Below are 16,215 nucleotides of genomic sequence, written 5' to 3' on the forward strand. Positions count from 1 at the left end.
ATGCTTCCAGTAAGAAGCTTGTTAACAGCATTACAAAATTTAATTAACCAAAGACAGTCAAGTTTCAAGGGTGAGAGGCAAAAACTTACCATTTGTCTCTCATGACACATTGCAAGGCTGTTTGCATTTTTATACCCGATCTTTATAGATATTGCACAAGTTTTATTTTTATCACTCAAATACAAAATCTTGCAATGCTCAATTTATCAGTTCCTTTAAAGGTAAATAATACTGAAGTGTAGTTATCTTGAGTCCAACCATCATTTCAGCCTGTGTATTTAACTGTGTATGTATGAATTAAAAGTACCCCATGCCAACTAGTTCAGAGGTCATTATTGGAACAACAGCATAAGAAAGTCGTACCATCAAGTAATGTGTCACTGACAGATGCAAAAAGTCCACAACTTAACAAAACACCTCAAGTATCACAGAGGCTATAATTTCATAGCAGGAAAATTTACAGAAAGGATTACAGGCAGACAAAGCAAAGATGTACATGCATGAAGAAACTATCCAACTACAGAGTGCAAGCGTAACATATTTTGCAATATGCTGAAGGTCTTTGGTACAGCTACCAAGTAACACTGGAAGGCAGAAGAATGAAACAAATAGAAGACTACCTTTCAGCAGAAGATGACATAAATCCCAAATAGAAGAGTATAAACTACCTTTCAGTGAGAAATGCATTCACTATCAATTCTAGAAGTGGCATTTTCTTAGGCTTGTGCTGCATCTTAGGCTTGTGCTGTATTAGAACGAACTGGAAGGCAGATGTTTGTAACATAAGAAGGAAAGCATCCACTGAATTTTCTCACAATTTATTGTTGTAGTTATTGCCTCTTTAGAAATGCCGAAAGTGCATCTTCATGTTTAAAAATGCACATAGCGGAGTTTTTTCTGGAGGTTTTCATTATTTTCAGATTATTATTTCAGTTACATTCACCACCAAAACCATAGCACGTAAGACTGTGCTATCTAAGACTTTGTGTTTTAGAAGAAGAATCCATGCTCTTTGAAACATTTTAGTGTAATTATCCCTATATTTATAGATACAAAATACAGCAAAACACATATTGTTTCATATCACTTGTAGCAGAAGGGCTCCTTTCAGTTTTACAGGCATCACAAAATAAAACATGTACAGTTGTCCTGGATTAGTGCAAATCTGGGAGAAAACCTCCAAAAGGAGCCCCCCTAGAAAGCAAACCCACATGGCCCCTACTCCCACAAGTAGTTTGGGAAAATTTCCTGAGAGAGAAGTGGAAAAAAACCTGTTTATTTAACAGGCAAAGCACTCCTCAGCACACAAAATGAACAATAGCAGATGACAAAACTCATTTGTCGCTCTGAAGAGATGACAAACCCAGAAGGTGTCTCTGGGGTGGTGTCCCTGTTATCGGTGCCCCCGCGCTGGGCAAGGCTGCTGCTGCCCCGAGCAGCCCCGGTGAGCCGCAGTGCGAGCTCGCCATGCTCCCCACGCCCCAGTCCGGAGCAGGCTCGAACGGATCCGAGGAAAGGGAAAGGAAACCAGTCCAGGGAAAACTCGGGCTGCCTCAGCTAGCTAAACTAACTAAAAAGCAAAGGAGTGCTGCATTCTGCCCTGTCCGTGCCGAGACAGCACAGTGGAGTTCTGTGTCCAGCAGACTGGCGAGGAATGAGAGCAGGCTGATAACAAACTCTGTGCTTCTTCTTCTCCCCACCTCTGCTCTCAGAGCTAGCCTTGAAGGCACAGAACATAATATCCAGCATAAACAGAACACATTACTGGGGATACAAGCATCATAACATCACCCACACACAGTGTATGAAAAAAACTTCTTTTTTCCTTCCCCACATCAGGGAAGGCAAAATTATTTTAGGAAAACAGTAATCAATCTCCGATTTTGCCAAAAATTTTTCTCCCCTATAAATGAAGCATTTGACCTGATTAAATGTGAAGGATGTTTCAGAATTAATTTAGACACATACTCCTAAACCCATGTTTATTTAAAGCTGCAAAGAAACATGGTAAAAGATCTTTTTCAGGACAATTACATAAATCTAGTAAATTTTTATCTTCATTCAACTGCCACTTTTTTGCACTAATCATACAGCTTCACTTTAAAAATATTACTGATTGGCAAAACAAGAAAATTTAAAAATCACTGTAATTACTGAAATCAGCCAATCAACCAGATAAAACCTAAGCATGCAAAACTATATATGAATATGTAACTAGAGTTTTACAATGCAGATTTAATTTAAATCTAATTTTATGCATACACATATCCCATGTGTGGCTGCCACTCTCATACTACACATGGTGGTAGCACATGATAAATCATAATAATAATGCACCATGAAAAAACTAATTTGTACTCTGCCCCTAAATCTATCTCTGTCAGGGCTATTTCCTATATCTTAAATACTCTACAGCATCCAGTCACCATCACTGAGTTTTAAAAATAATTATTCTCTTCCTAAATGTGAGAATTCATGTGCTTAAAATAGATAAAAAGCAATGAAATAATTGCCTTATATTCTGATAACCTACTACCCAAAATAACAGGAACTTTTTTCCAGCACAGGTAAAAAGGGAGCTTTTCATTGTATTTTTGTCCACTGATAAGCTATTCAACTAACTTACTAGAAAAATTAAAGTATTGCTACCGCCATAATTTCAGCAGTCAAGGCAAGTGGACAAACTACAGATACCTGGTAATTATTAACATTAATTCTTATGCAGCCTTTTACTAAGCTGTATTAGAGATGAGAGAACAATTAGAGTATGCCATAGCATGTTCCCCTGGATGTTGTAGTTACAATGGGGTTGAAATAAACTCCTGCAAACACTGCTTTTGTAGTTTTGAACGGAGCACAGCCCCACAGTAATGGACCTGGGGCTCTGGTCCATGCCAAGTTGAACATGGGCCAGCAGTGCCCTGGCAGCCAGGAGGGCCACCCTTGTCCTGTGGGCATCAGGGACAGCATCGCCAGCCGGGCAAGGGAGGGATTATCCTGCTCTGCTCTGCTCTGCCCTGGGGCAGCCTCACCTCGAGTGCTGGGGACAGTTCTGGGTGCTGCAGGATAAAAAAGACAAAAAGCCATAAGAGAGTGTCCAAAGGAGGGCAACAAAGATGGTGAAGGGTCTGGAGGGAAAGCCAGAGTAGCTGAGGTCACCTGGTCTGTTCAGCCTGGAGAAGAGGAGACCTAGGAGAGAGTCTACAATGTCCTCACAAGAGGAAGCAGAGGGACAAGTACTGATCTCTTCAGTCTCATGACCACTGACAGGACTTGAGGAAAAGGCATGAAGCTGTCAGGGAGGTTTAGGTTGGGTATTAGAAAAAGTTTCTTCCCCCAGAGGGTGGCTGGGCACTGGAACAGTCTCCCCAGGAAAGTGGTCACAGCACCAGCCTGAGAGAGTTCAAGGAGTATTTTTGGACAATGCACTCAGGCAAAGGGTGTGACTCTTAAGAGTGTCCTGCACAAGAGGAGGAGTTGAATTCAATTATCACTGTGTGTCCTTTCCCCGCCAGATTATTCTGTGCTTCTGTAGTAGTTTAAAGAATAAACTGTCAAGGGAAGACAACATTACAGTTCCACAAAGGAGTTCAAGGTTATTTTTCTGAATGGACATAAAAGAAATCGAGCCACCTTTATGTTCCACACCAAAACAATCATTCTCTGCATATGATTAAGAAATAATCTAGATAACATTCCTGTTCTAAAGGAATTCTAAAGGAGTTCTACACTGAGTATTTTACACTGAATTTCAAACACCCTATGCAAACACATATTTTTTATATTACATACACATTAAAAAAATCTATAAAGTCATCAACCAGAGGTTTTCAGCTGCCCCATACATATATACTCACACCAAACCACCCTACTGTCACTCCACAATGCTTTGGGGAAAGGGTTTTCATTAGAATCTTACTGGATATCAGGTCATCATCACAGGATGTCACAGAAGCATGAAAGCAAAAGCATATGTGGTGCTGGGAGATGGAAGATGAGCATATATATTTTTTTAATCAATCTGATAGAAGTGAAACAGAAGGGAGGTGAAAAAAAATGAAGATCACCCTTAAAGAATTTTATACAGATCAACATCTAGCCATCTTAAGTATGTCAAAAACTTACAGTATCACTCTGCACTTTCACACAACACAAGAGTTTAATACAATGTTTTTAATGTTATCTGAGGAAAAAAGGGTTATGGAAACAATTCTTTCCATCTGCCTCTTGTTCCTTCAAGTTCTGGAAGCTCCGTTATCTGTGAACTGTCACTGAAATTGGTTACAGCATCAGAAGTAAGACATTTTGTCAAAATTAGCAGCAAAAATTGACAGACTAACACTTAACATCATCACAGAGATAAGGGATGCTGAAATCTTCCTGAAGCCACAGATACCTTCTCAGTCTGTACATCTAGACTGGAAAGCAGAACTGTAGGTCTGCAATATATTTTTCAAGAATTTTGTAATACAACCACAGGAAAGGCTGTTCTTTCAATATTAACAGGAAAGTGTATTTAAGATACTCAGTCAGTGCAGGAATACAGGCCAGCTTTATCACAAATTACTTGAATGTGGTAATGAAAATCCACTACTCAGTTTTCATTATTTATCTTCCAAGAATTTATTTACCCATAGAACCTATGCAATGATACAAAGTTGCACACTACTTTAAGAAATTGAGAAAGCAATTCTCACACTTTAGAGTGTTAGGAGCTAAAGTTGCCTTGTCCAAATTTGAGATTGATAAAGGCAATTTATTAATAATTATTAAAATACATTGAAACTCTGAGAAATGAATGAATTTAATAGAATCAAGTTACATCCTTAACATCATAACCAACTACTAACAAGGCCCAGTAATTCATACACAATTTTAGACACTGTGAGCAATACATATTTTTACTATTTAAAGTGGAAAGGTTACAGTATTTCATCCATATAGCCATTTATGTTCCTATATATATATCTGCCTTATGTCCCTTCTGAGGGCCTAGAAAAAGTACAGAATAAATGTTCCATGTGAAACAAAACAGCTTCCTTTCAGGGTGGAACATGCTAACTCACCACTTCCCAGAAGAAAACAGACATGCTCCACCAGCCAAATGTTTTCAAGGCATCTCTGAGTCCCCAGCTACAGCACTGAGAAGGCATTGCTAGCCTGACAATAAAACCATGAGTTCTCACCAGATTTTTCCTCTATCCTTCTTCAGTACTACAATCCTACCCGCACACAAAGTGCATTACTCTCTTCTACACTCTTCTATGCTTCAGAAGTGAAGACTTCAGGGCAATAATCACTACATGGATTGATTCAGCATCATTTAATTTGTGTTCCACTTCACCACATTACACAACCACACATTCAGGTAAGCCAGGTTGGCTTCCTGAGTGTCCAAGATGTACTCCAACTACCAGGTCCAGCAATGCATTAAGAGATAGTTTATTATTCTTACTGTATATTACTAAGTATATAGATCACAAGCAGCAAAAATTCAAGATTCCTCAGTTAGCAAAACTCTAATTCTCATCTTTTAGAGCTAATAAAGGTGCACAAGTTGCAAACCACAGTAGACGGGTACAACAATTTATTACACTTAAAGAAGCAGGGTTGATTGCTGCTGTTTCTTAATAAAAAAGAAATATTACTGATTCTGTTGCTTATATTTTAAGGCTCTTGAAAATGAAGTACTTTATGCCATGAAAGCACACGTACAGTGCCAACAGCCAGCATTACACAAGCCATGGAGAGCAGAGGTACACGCTGGGTCTTCTCGCCACCTGCCGGACAAAATCCTACTTGCACCAACTACCAACTTGTCTCTGCGTTCACCACTCATTCGGAGGGGTAATTTGTTACCTTAGGTAATCAATCCCTCATGACAATATTAGAAGAAAAATAACTGTGGCAGGAGAAAACCAAATTTTCAAGTAAGTTACCTAAGTAAGTTTATCAGTTCCTCTTTCAGTGACAGAACACAGAAGATGGTTCACAACAGACATGCCAGCTTCATCCATTTTGCCTTTTTCATCAAATACTGTGTTTCTTCCAAGCATAGCTATATCATCAATTAAAAAAATGCAGTCAGTCCCCCAGTTCTCTACATCTTCCATAATTACACAATAACATAAAAGAAATTCCTTTCTGAAAAGACAGGCACATTGTGAGTACAGTCTGAATCTCTCATGGGTCACCTTCCAACAAGAACTGAGATACACATATAATGTTCTCCCTCTTTTCAAAAGCTGCTGAACTATTTGTTTCAGTATCTCCTCAAAGAAAACCTAACATCACACATACAGAAGGTACACCATTTTTAATCTTAGAATTTGAAGTGCCACACATGCAGCTATGTTTTCAGAGAAAAAGCAAAAGCCCCTCTGAGTTGAGGCTTTTCTAACAATCAGCTCAGTGGAATATTTCACATTCTGTAAATGGAAAAGGAACAAAATTCTTAAAAAAAAAAAAAAAAAAAGTCATGGCAAAATAGTAATAGCAATTACATTCAGAATAATCCCTGTTAGACATTTAGAAGTTTGATTCTCAAGTGAAATCAGTAGTAGGCAAGCTCCACTCCAAGCAAAATTATCAGACTTTTGCAAGGTTTAAGTTCTTGTTTTGAGATCACTCTGAGCAATGATGCATCTAATCTCCTTTATTTTGATGTCCCATTTTCCTTTTTAGAAGTGTTTAATCTCATCACTTGCAATAATGCATTGTTTTCTCAATGAGATAATATATTAATGTATTTTCTCTTAAGGACACATAATTTTTCTTAACGTGTTTTGGCTGTTTCTTCCACTATAAGATTCAATACTTTCTACTATACATGGTCTGGCTACTTCACAAAAACACTCTCCTTCATAAGAGAGCAATTGTTAAGCCTTTCAACATTCAAATTAATTCAGAATATAGTTTACCTTGCTGACGTCTTGACTCCCTATGGACAGAAATTCCATTACAAATCAGCGAAGTAAGGAAGTCCGGAATAAAAGGGAACATTCTCCTAATAATCACTAGTTGCAATCCTATATTTAATAGGTAGAGGACATATAACAAGCACACTAAAAAGATTTATTCACAGTTACAGCTTTCTGGAAAAGCAACTTCATGCTAGGAATGTTTATTCAGGATATGCTCTTACTTGAAAGAAAAATTTTTATGAGAATAATGAAATACACTGAGATCCAACTCCCTGTAGGCTAGTTCTCTTACTTAACTTGATTTTTTTCTCCCTCATTTACAGCAGGCAATCTCATAGTTCAACTTTGTTTCTTACCACCTTCATCCTCTCTCAAATAGACAACCCAACAGATCACAAATGAAATCTGTGATCAGCCAAGCAACTATTATTACTATGAAATTATTCCATGCTTACAAAGCCACCATCATTTCTGAATTTAACTGACCAAATACTGAGTATTTTTCATTGTACCACATAATAGCAGTTATTCTACAATGATCAAGAGGTTAAATGCATCCATGAGAGAGTAGCAGTTAACCAATCTCCTGCTGATTATTATATCTTTTACTCAAGTGACATTAGGTCAACTTGAGCACTTACCTAGTTTCTTAATCTCTGCAACACCATTGCATCTAAATAGATGCAATAATCTTACTGTACTATTACCTTATTAAAAATCTGATAAAACTGGATAGAGATATGCACCACAATTTGGCATACTGGGATAAAAGCAAAAAAAAAAAAAAAACAAAAAACAAAAAACAATACTTTCTAGCTTTACTGAGATGACAACAGAGTTGATGCTAAAAATCATCCGTCCACTGTGGCAGGGTACAGAAGAGGTAAGCAAATGAATGACCATTTCACACCAGTGAAGCCAGAACAATTTAAAGCACCATTTATCAGAGCAAGATAGAGACTGCAAGAATACTAACAGGTATGGTATGATATGGTAAAAAATATTGAAGTCCACATTCCCACTGCCTCCACAGGACAAAAGTGCATTTTGTGTCACATGAATGTTGAAGAAAGTCTGACTAAAAGTCTGACTAAAAACCAGAGTTACAAATACCCAGCAGCACATGTCAAAGCCAACTGTGGCAGTCAACCCACTTAAAGTTTCAGGTCAGTAAAACAGCAGTTGCTTTTAAACCTAAAATTGTGAGATCAGAAGTAGCAATACACCATCCAACACAATAGTACTCTCTTGTGTGTTTCAGAAAAATTCTTGCTGGATACCTTTGCTTTGTGAAACTTAAAAAAAAAAAAAAAATCAATGAGGAGGAATGTTCATTCCCACCAGAGATCTACATTTCCCCACTTTGCTCCAGTGCCTGTAAGTCAGCAGTATCATTCAATTCTGTTTGAACCTCTTTGTTTTGAGGGTGACAGGTATCATCAGAGCCATCGGAGTACTTCAGGATGAGAAATGAGAGATACCGTTTCCAAACTATCTGCTTCCATCTCCTGCTACATTACAGTCACTTCGTAAGTACAACAGGAATGAGAACATGTCGGCTAACAGGAAGGAAAATAAAGATGTTACTTCACCAATTTAGAATTCTGTCCTATTTAGTTATTGTTTAATATAAGGATGCTGCTCCACAGGAAAAAAAAAAAAAAATTAGCAGAAAGGAATATGTCTCATGAGCTTCCAAACAATCCCACCATTTTAGACTTTACTAGGAAGTAAAAAGAATTTTAATATTTGCATCTTTGTCAACTGAAACTGCCAAAACACGGATCAAGTTTTCTATAGCAATAGCAACACAAGGAATAAAATTTTTACAATGCTAAAAATTAAGTCTCTTAAACATAGAGTATCACTATTAAAATTCAGGTCAATGGAACAGTAACTTGTCCCCTACCCCATTTTTTTTTTAAATTAATCAACCTATTCTAATTATGAATGAGTACCAAATTCCTAAGGCTGCTAAGAACAGTCAAAGAAATTGTAATTGCCTTACAAGAACACCAAACAACACCCTACTACACCCACACTACACAGGGAACTCTCACTTTGAGGTTACCAACACTTCTCCCTTCAGAGCCTGAATGCTGATCAAAGTAGAGACAGCAGTTCTTCAACACTCATCGCATTATTCCCCATGCCCACTTTACCTCAGTTTATTTTGAAGACAGAGCTGTGATTATAATTAAACTTCCATTATGTACTTCTGATACTGCAAATCAGACCAATCAAATTAGATTCATACATGAGCACACAACTCCTCAAGCAAAGGAAGATGTCCTTGCAACTTGTTGTTTACTATTTTGTCATTAAATGTTACAAACTGTAAATGTATCAGTGTTTCAATTAATATGCTAATTAACTGGTAATGAATTCACAATAGTCTGCTTTTTATGACCAGAAGGAACAGAAGATAGTATGGAACAGGAGACAGCATTACGGCTAAATTTTCCTCAATCCTTCCAAATGTCAGTCATTTTTCCAGTTTCTTCCTGCTCTTCATGTCCTTTCTAACCTCTTAATCCCCCTTCCACTTCCACACCTATAAATCTCCTAAGGAGCTGCAGAACCTTTTGATCTAAGGCCAAAGAAGTTCATCACTATATTCTTGAGTTTCATCCTTTGTTAATCACAGATTATCATTTTATGCAGTTATCGTCTAAGTAAAGTCCAACAACAAGCTGAGAAAGTTTGATTCCCAGAAAGGCATCTAAACTTCAAACACTATAAATGATTACACATTGATTTCTTCTGGTCATATAGTTTACTGTGAAATACCACTACTCCTTTGTCTCTCATGTGGCCAATTCTTCCTGGGTGAAAAGTTCACTTTGGTAACACTTCCCATTTTCCCACTTTCTAAGTCGTACTGGCAACAGAGTTCTAGATGACATTTTATGATAACCATCACTAACACCACACACAGACAACTCAAGCATTACAGCAGACAAAAATAAGCCCTTATTCAGAGCCACTACTAACACACAGTCAGAAGCTACAGTTCATCACCTCTGGGTGATGCACTATATCTAACCTAGCTTACATGATCTCAACCATGAGATATCCTCAGCCAACAAAAATTTTAAGCCCTAGATTCTTGATTATCTAAAACTAGAAACTGGTCCCAGTGAGCCTTTTCACCATTCATGGTAAATCTCTCATGATTTAGGAGGAAGATTGATGTTACATGTTACATGGGACATCTGCAAAACAGAAGCATGGTACTCATGCAAAACAGGGATGTATAGCTTAGCTCCTACGTGTATTTGTTCTCTACTCGTTCTGTACCATTAATAGGATACAGAGGAGGGTTACACCTACATTCAGCTCTAATAAACTGTGCAACATCTCCTTTCAGTTCTTTCTCGTGCTCAGTACATCCTGACAACTGGAAGCTAACTGAAGCTGATGGGAAGTGACCTACTTCACCACAAAGGGGGTATTTCTGAAAAACACACCGCATAGGCTCACAGGACTTTTTAACCTAGGTTAGCCTTCTCTGAGAGATTATTATTTTACCTACTTTTTCCATTATTCTTTAACTAATGATAATTTGCAGCACAAGCTGTGTTCTTAATTCTGAGAAATCACGAGCTCTCTCTGGGAGAAATGTCAACCCCAGTCATCACCATATCTTGATTTTATCCACACCCAAGAAAAAGCAAGAAAAGTATAGGAATTAATGAAGCCACTAATTTTAATCAGATGACTTAGGAAAGGATTCAGTATCTAGAATTTTGTCAAGCAATTGCATCTACAGTTTTGTTCTAAATTCAAGTACACCGTGACTATTTTGAAAACAATGATAGAGACAAGCAGAGATACATTTGTATTTATGGAAGAGAATATCCAATCACCAACTTCTTGCATCACCCTGTCAAAGTATTATAGTTTCACAGCTCTGGACCAGGTCCTCTCCAACCTTTTGCTGTGTACACATACAAAGCATATAGGCATGTCTATGAAGAAGCATGTTCACCTCCCTCTTGCTACTACTAAATTAGATCTATCCACTGGATTAGAACTGCAATTAAATATTTGTTAAAAGGCAAATACAGACAAAGAAATAAGAATGCAAATACATATTCATGGGTAAGGAAATAATGGAATAAAATACACAAGGGAGAACAACTCTAGTCTTAAAATGTTAGAAGCAATTGAAGCATAGAAAACCTGCTATCATTACTTGACAATTTTAGCATTTCATAGGAATAAAACACCACATTTTAAAAAGATTTTCCGTAATTACTCTTAGATGTTAAGCTTATTTTAAGTTAAATAAGATATGATTTTCAACTTTATACAGTGGTTTAGCATTCAAGCTATTTCCTCAGTTCAAATTCTGTTTCTGAAGTCTAGCTAACTATTTTGGGGAGATTAGAGATAACAAACCAAGATTAGCTACTTTGGCAATTTCTATTGCACTTACCACACTACTATATAGTTTTTGTGCTTCTCACAAGTGCCATCCTTGTACTTGTGCTGCATTAACTGTCAGACTATTAATTACCTGCTCACACTCAAGCACTGAAAACCTGAATCTCTGGACAGAAAGAACTAAAACTTAAAGCAACCCAAGTTTCAGATGCAGTTTCCTTTTGCTTTCAAGGAAGTTTACTTAAAAAGAAGCTCAGCTACACCTGATAGTCATCATTTAAAACTGAACACAGACAATTAGTGATTTGAAAAATTTCCTACAATTCCAAATAAAACATTTAAATAGAAGTCTTTTTAAATTACATGGGTTGGCTAAGCACAATTGATACTGTCATTCGCTTATCTAACCAATTAGTGCTTCTAAAGAATGTATTTTATTTGTTAGCTATCATTTATTATCTATGCTGTAATTTTGCAGCTTCTCAGACAACAAATGGCTGTCTTACATCTGGGGAATAAAACATACAAAAGGGTGTTGGTGTGCTGTTTGAATACATGCAATTACTGCTAGTTAAGTTCTAATTAGCATAATTAGTTTTGAAACAGTTCCCATAATAACTGTCAACATTATGTCAATTTAGCTGAAGTTAATGGCATATTTAACAAAGACACACTTATTCATTTTCAGTATTATACTATTTAAAAGAGAGGAAGAGGCAAAGCTCTTTCTGAAGAAGTAGAACTTAGTTTTTTCATAGACATTGAACACTTCTTATGTTTTTTCCTTTCAGCAATCCAACTTATAAACAAGTACTTAATATAATTAGCCCCCTCCAGTTTCTGTAAGACCATTCTTACAAATTAACACTGATAAATGGCAATAAAAAGCAACTGAAGTACAGATGTTTGCAAATTCAGTCTTCTGTTATTTTGGGGAAGGCAGTTTGCAGGGGAATGCCTGGTTTGGAAGGGGGAAGAAATCAAGAGGTAAATCCTGTAAAACACAAAGTAGTATACTAAAAAGTAGCAAATGTTTCCAGTCATACCTAGACAAAAAATACCTTCACTGCTTAGTAGGAAAGGGCATAAAGCATTCACAAAGGTCAATTTTACTGCTTTTCTAGTTTTGATGTTACTAGAAATTATTTCCAAGTACTAAAAGATGATCCATTATTAAACTATAGTCATTTCATTGGCATCTTTTACATTTCCATGAAGAAACCATATGCTTTTCAGAGTCTAATTTACTTCATGCTGTATACTCATCTCACACAACAGAAGGAATAGCCAACTTAAGCTCAATACTTGCCATAAAGCTGAAATCACACATCCAGTCTTGACTGAATTTAAAAGCCAAGTGCATCACAAGCTACATGTTTAATTTGAGGATCTTTGTTATAGTGTATTTTTATTATGTGAATATTTCATAGGGCAAGTTACCATAATGTACTCTTGAATATGTCTCAGAAAGCTCTCTGGACTGTGAAAAACAGAAACTGTTCTTGTGGCACAAAGGATTTTTTTTTTTTATTAATATAAAACAGATAAACAAAATGAAAGACTTCTTGCTCCTTAAAGCAAGAGATTACTATTTTTTTAAATATTTTTTTTTTAATAAGGGAAAAAACCACCATACAGCCAAACAAGAAATAAATCAATAAAACCCATCACAAGCTACATGTTTAATTTGAGGATCTTTGTTATAGTGTATTTTTATTATGTGAATATTTCATAGGGCAAGTTACCATAATGTACTCTTGAATATGTCTCAGAAAGCTCTCTGGACTGTGAAAAACAGAAACTGTTCTTGTGGCACAAAGGATTTTTTTTTTTTTTATTAATATAAAACAGATAAACAAAATGAAAGACTTCTTGCTCCTTAAAGCAAGAGATTACTATTTTTTTAAATATTTTTTTTTTAATAAGGGAAAAAACCACCATACAGCCAAACAAGAAATAAATCAATAAAACCCATAAGGAGTTTGACAGTAAACCATGACAAAGACAAATATAAAAAAAAAAATTCCCAATTAATATTTGCAAATTAATTTCCTTTCATCTACACATTTATCATTATGTATCATAGATACTTTATGTTTAGGTTTCCATTGCATTTATATAGGAAGCTAACTAGAAAATGTTAAAATTAAGAATTTCATTCAATCTGTGTCCCACAGTATACCTTTATGCCTATAAAACAGTAATTAAATGCTCAATTTCAGACTTGTTATCATCACTTTAAGCATATCACCTTATTACAATGAGAATTTAACAAAATTGCCTTTATTTCAATTTATTTTAAAGCATTTTCCACAAATTCTTCTCACAGTAATAAATGGAAAAGTCAAAACAGTAAGTTTACAAACGATATTTGAAAATACTTATGGAGTGGCAGAAGACTGGTAGAGAACATGTGAATGACCCTTAAACTCTGGACACTGAATGAGGCAGCAACTTCACATTAACTTCCAATCCATCCTACCCTGAAAAGATGCCTGAAGTCGAGTGAGATAACTGACAGCCTACAGTGCAAGGAATCAGATAAACTAGCTCTACCACAGTTTTCCTTCACTCCTGCAAAACTCAGCATTGAGATGCACACTGAATGCCTTCCAGGAGCACCTATTACTGACTGTGGGGAGGAAGAGACCAACCAGAACAATATGACCGATAAAAACATCCTAAAGCAGAACCACTCCTCAACTCAGCTTTCCCTTTCTCTTTAGTATTGAAGACATTCCACATCATTTTCTTAATGCTTTTAAGTCCACACTAATTCTCTGTGTAGACTCCCATTGTCTGTTTCACCATCAGAGAATCTGTCATGGACAGTTTGAAATGCTCAAGACAGAAATTGAAGAGCAGCACAACTACGACTTAGCTGCCTCTGAAGTGAGGGGAGACCCCACTGCAGTCACAACTTCCTGGTGAGGGGAAGAGGACAGGCAGGCATTGATCCCTTATCTCTGGTGAGCAGTGACAGGACCCGAAGGAATGGCCTCAGGTTGTAACAGGGGAGGTTTAAATTGGATATTGGGAAAAGTTTCTTCACCCAGAAAATGGCTGGGTACTGGAACAGTTCAAAAAGTGTTTGGACAATGCTCTCAGGCACATGGTGAGATTTATGGGATTGTTCTCTGCAGGGCCAAGAGCTGGACTTTATTATCCTTTTGAGTCCCCTCCAACTCAGATTATTCTGTGATTCTGTGAGTTAAGGGTCCACATCAAATCCAATACACCACCCACTCATCACAAAATAAGCCTTCTCCTAAATATTTTTAAACCAGTCCTGCAGGTCTACACAGAAACCATATTTTTAATTTATAGTCCAACTGCCTATACTATAGGAGTGAATCATGCATAGCTATTGAACTCTACCTAAAGCAACACCTGCAGCCCATTTTTAATCAATATTCTGTAAAAAAAATCTATCTTTTCCCACAGAAAGGTTTTATACCTGTGAGCCAGTGCAAGATTTTGTGAATTTTTAATAAATTATTGACAGAACAAGGAAATAAAATTACCTTTTTTATACCCTGTTTGCAATTGCACTAAACACTAGCATGTATCTTTGACCTGTCCACTTGTCATTCTTGTCTATATTGGCTCATAATCACTACTCAGTCAGATCCAGATCAGCTGAGTATCAACTCAAGTGAGAATCACTAGTTCAAGTAAAATAACTGATAACAGATTAATTATTTTTCAGATGAGTGAGACAATTTAAAGTAATTTCCACTCAGACTGTGAACAGCTACATGAAAATTCTTCATAAAAATCTCTTCTACATAAGGGTAAACTCTCTCCTAGGTATGAGTAAAAGCTGCAATTAATACAATCTAACAACAGGCTTCCCAAATTCAACTCTGACAAATTACAGAATCAGGGGAAAAAAAGTATGCAAGGAAAGGGAGTGATCCCTAACTTTAAGTTAGGCTCCTTTTAAGCAAAAACCAAAGTCCTTCAAAATCCTGACAGCAAAGTATTTGTCAAAGGAGGCTTGGAAAGAGCTCTGCCTATTTGACACTAATATTAACCTCTCTAGAAGGCAAGCCTGATCAGCAGTTCCAGATAAGAAATAAATACTTCTGAGAAACCTGCACCTCCACCCTGTGCACAATCTGCTCAGATCTGCTTAGATGGTTCTTGCCTGTTTTTGCACCAGCATGAAAGAAACTGCAGTCAGGCACAGATAAAAGATGTAGAGAGACAGGAAGGAAGAAGTCTGTGGCAGACAGATATGCCATAAAACTATATAGGTGATGAGTTAAAGGGCCTTAAGGAAGCAAGGCTCACTGAATTTTTCATTAGTCTATTGTTTTATGACCATTTAAAGTCCTTATTGTCAAAATGGTGCTGCACCTTCCTATAGTTTAAGCATCACAGCAAAACAAACACAATATAGCTAGCAGCATGACCCCTAATAGCTGTGCAGACAGAAAGAGACCATCAAACAGCAACACAGCCCTTTTTAAATTCAATTAATTTGGAAGAAATAATTTTTATTCTCAAATATAGAAAAGAAGAAAAAATGTATGTTTAATGTAATTTAAATTAATTTCTGATCACGCATCTATTTTCTTTTTCATTTTAATTATACTTCATTCACAATTAACAAAATACATAGGTTGACGCTTAATTCCCTGGAAAATATTAGGGTTCAAAGCATACAACTTCCAATAGAATGAAGTGTTTGCAGTAAGTGTGGAGTCCAAAAAGCCGTATCTGCCCTAAAGAGCCATATACAGTAGCAGCACTACCAAGCAAAATCCAGAATTAGATTTATAAGTAAAGATTTGTGGCATTTGAAGTGAAATACTACTTCAGACAGATCATGGAGAAAACAGTAATCTACCAATATCGTATGAAAAAGTGTCATGGTGATATCTGTTCAACACTGCCT

At 36.6% G+C, this 16,215-nt stretch overlaps 1 protein-coding gene across 2 annotated transcripts in view; it reads right to left on the reverse strand.

The window, feature by feature from the left end:
- MAST4 (microtubule associated serine/threonine kinase family member 4) overlaps positions 1-16,215 on the reverse strand; it is a 279,183-nt gene that overhangs the window by 182,074 nt on the left and 80,894 nt on the right. The window lies entirely within an intron of this gene.

The sequence above is a fragment of the Lonchura striata genome, chromosome Z, assembly GCF_046129695.1.
Source record: "Lonchura striata isolate bLonStr1 chromosome Z, bLonStr1.mat, whole genome shotgun sequence".
Lineage (NCBI taxonomy): Eukaryota > Metazoa > Chordata > Aves > Passeriformes > Estrildidae > Lonchura > Lonchura striata.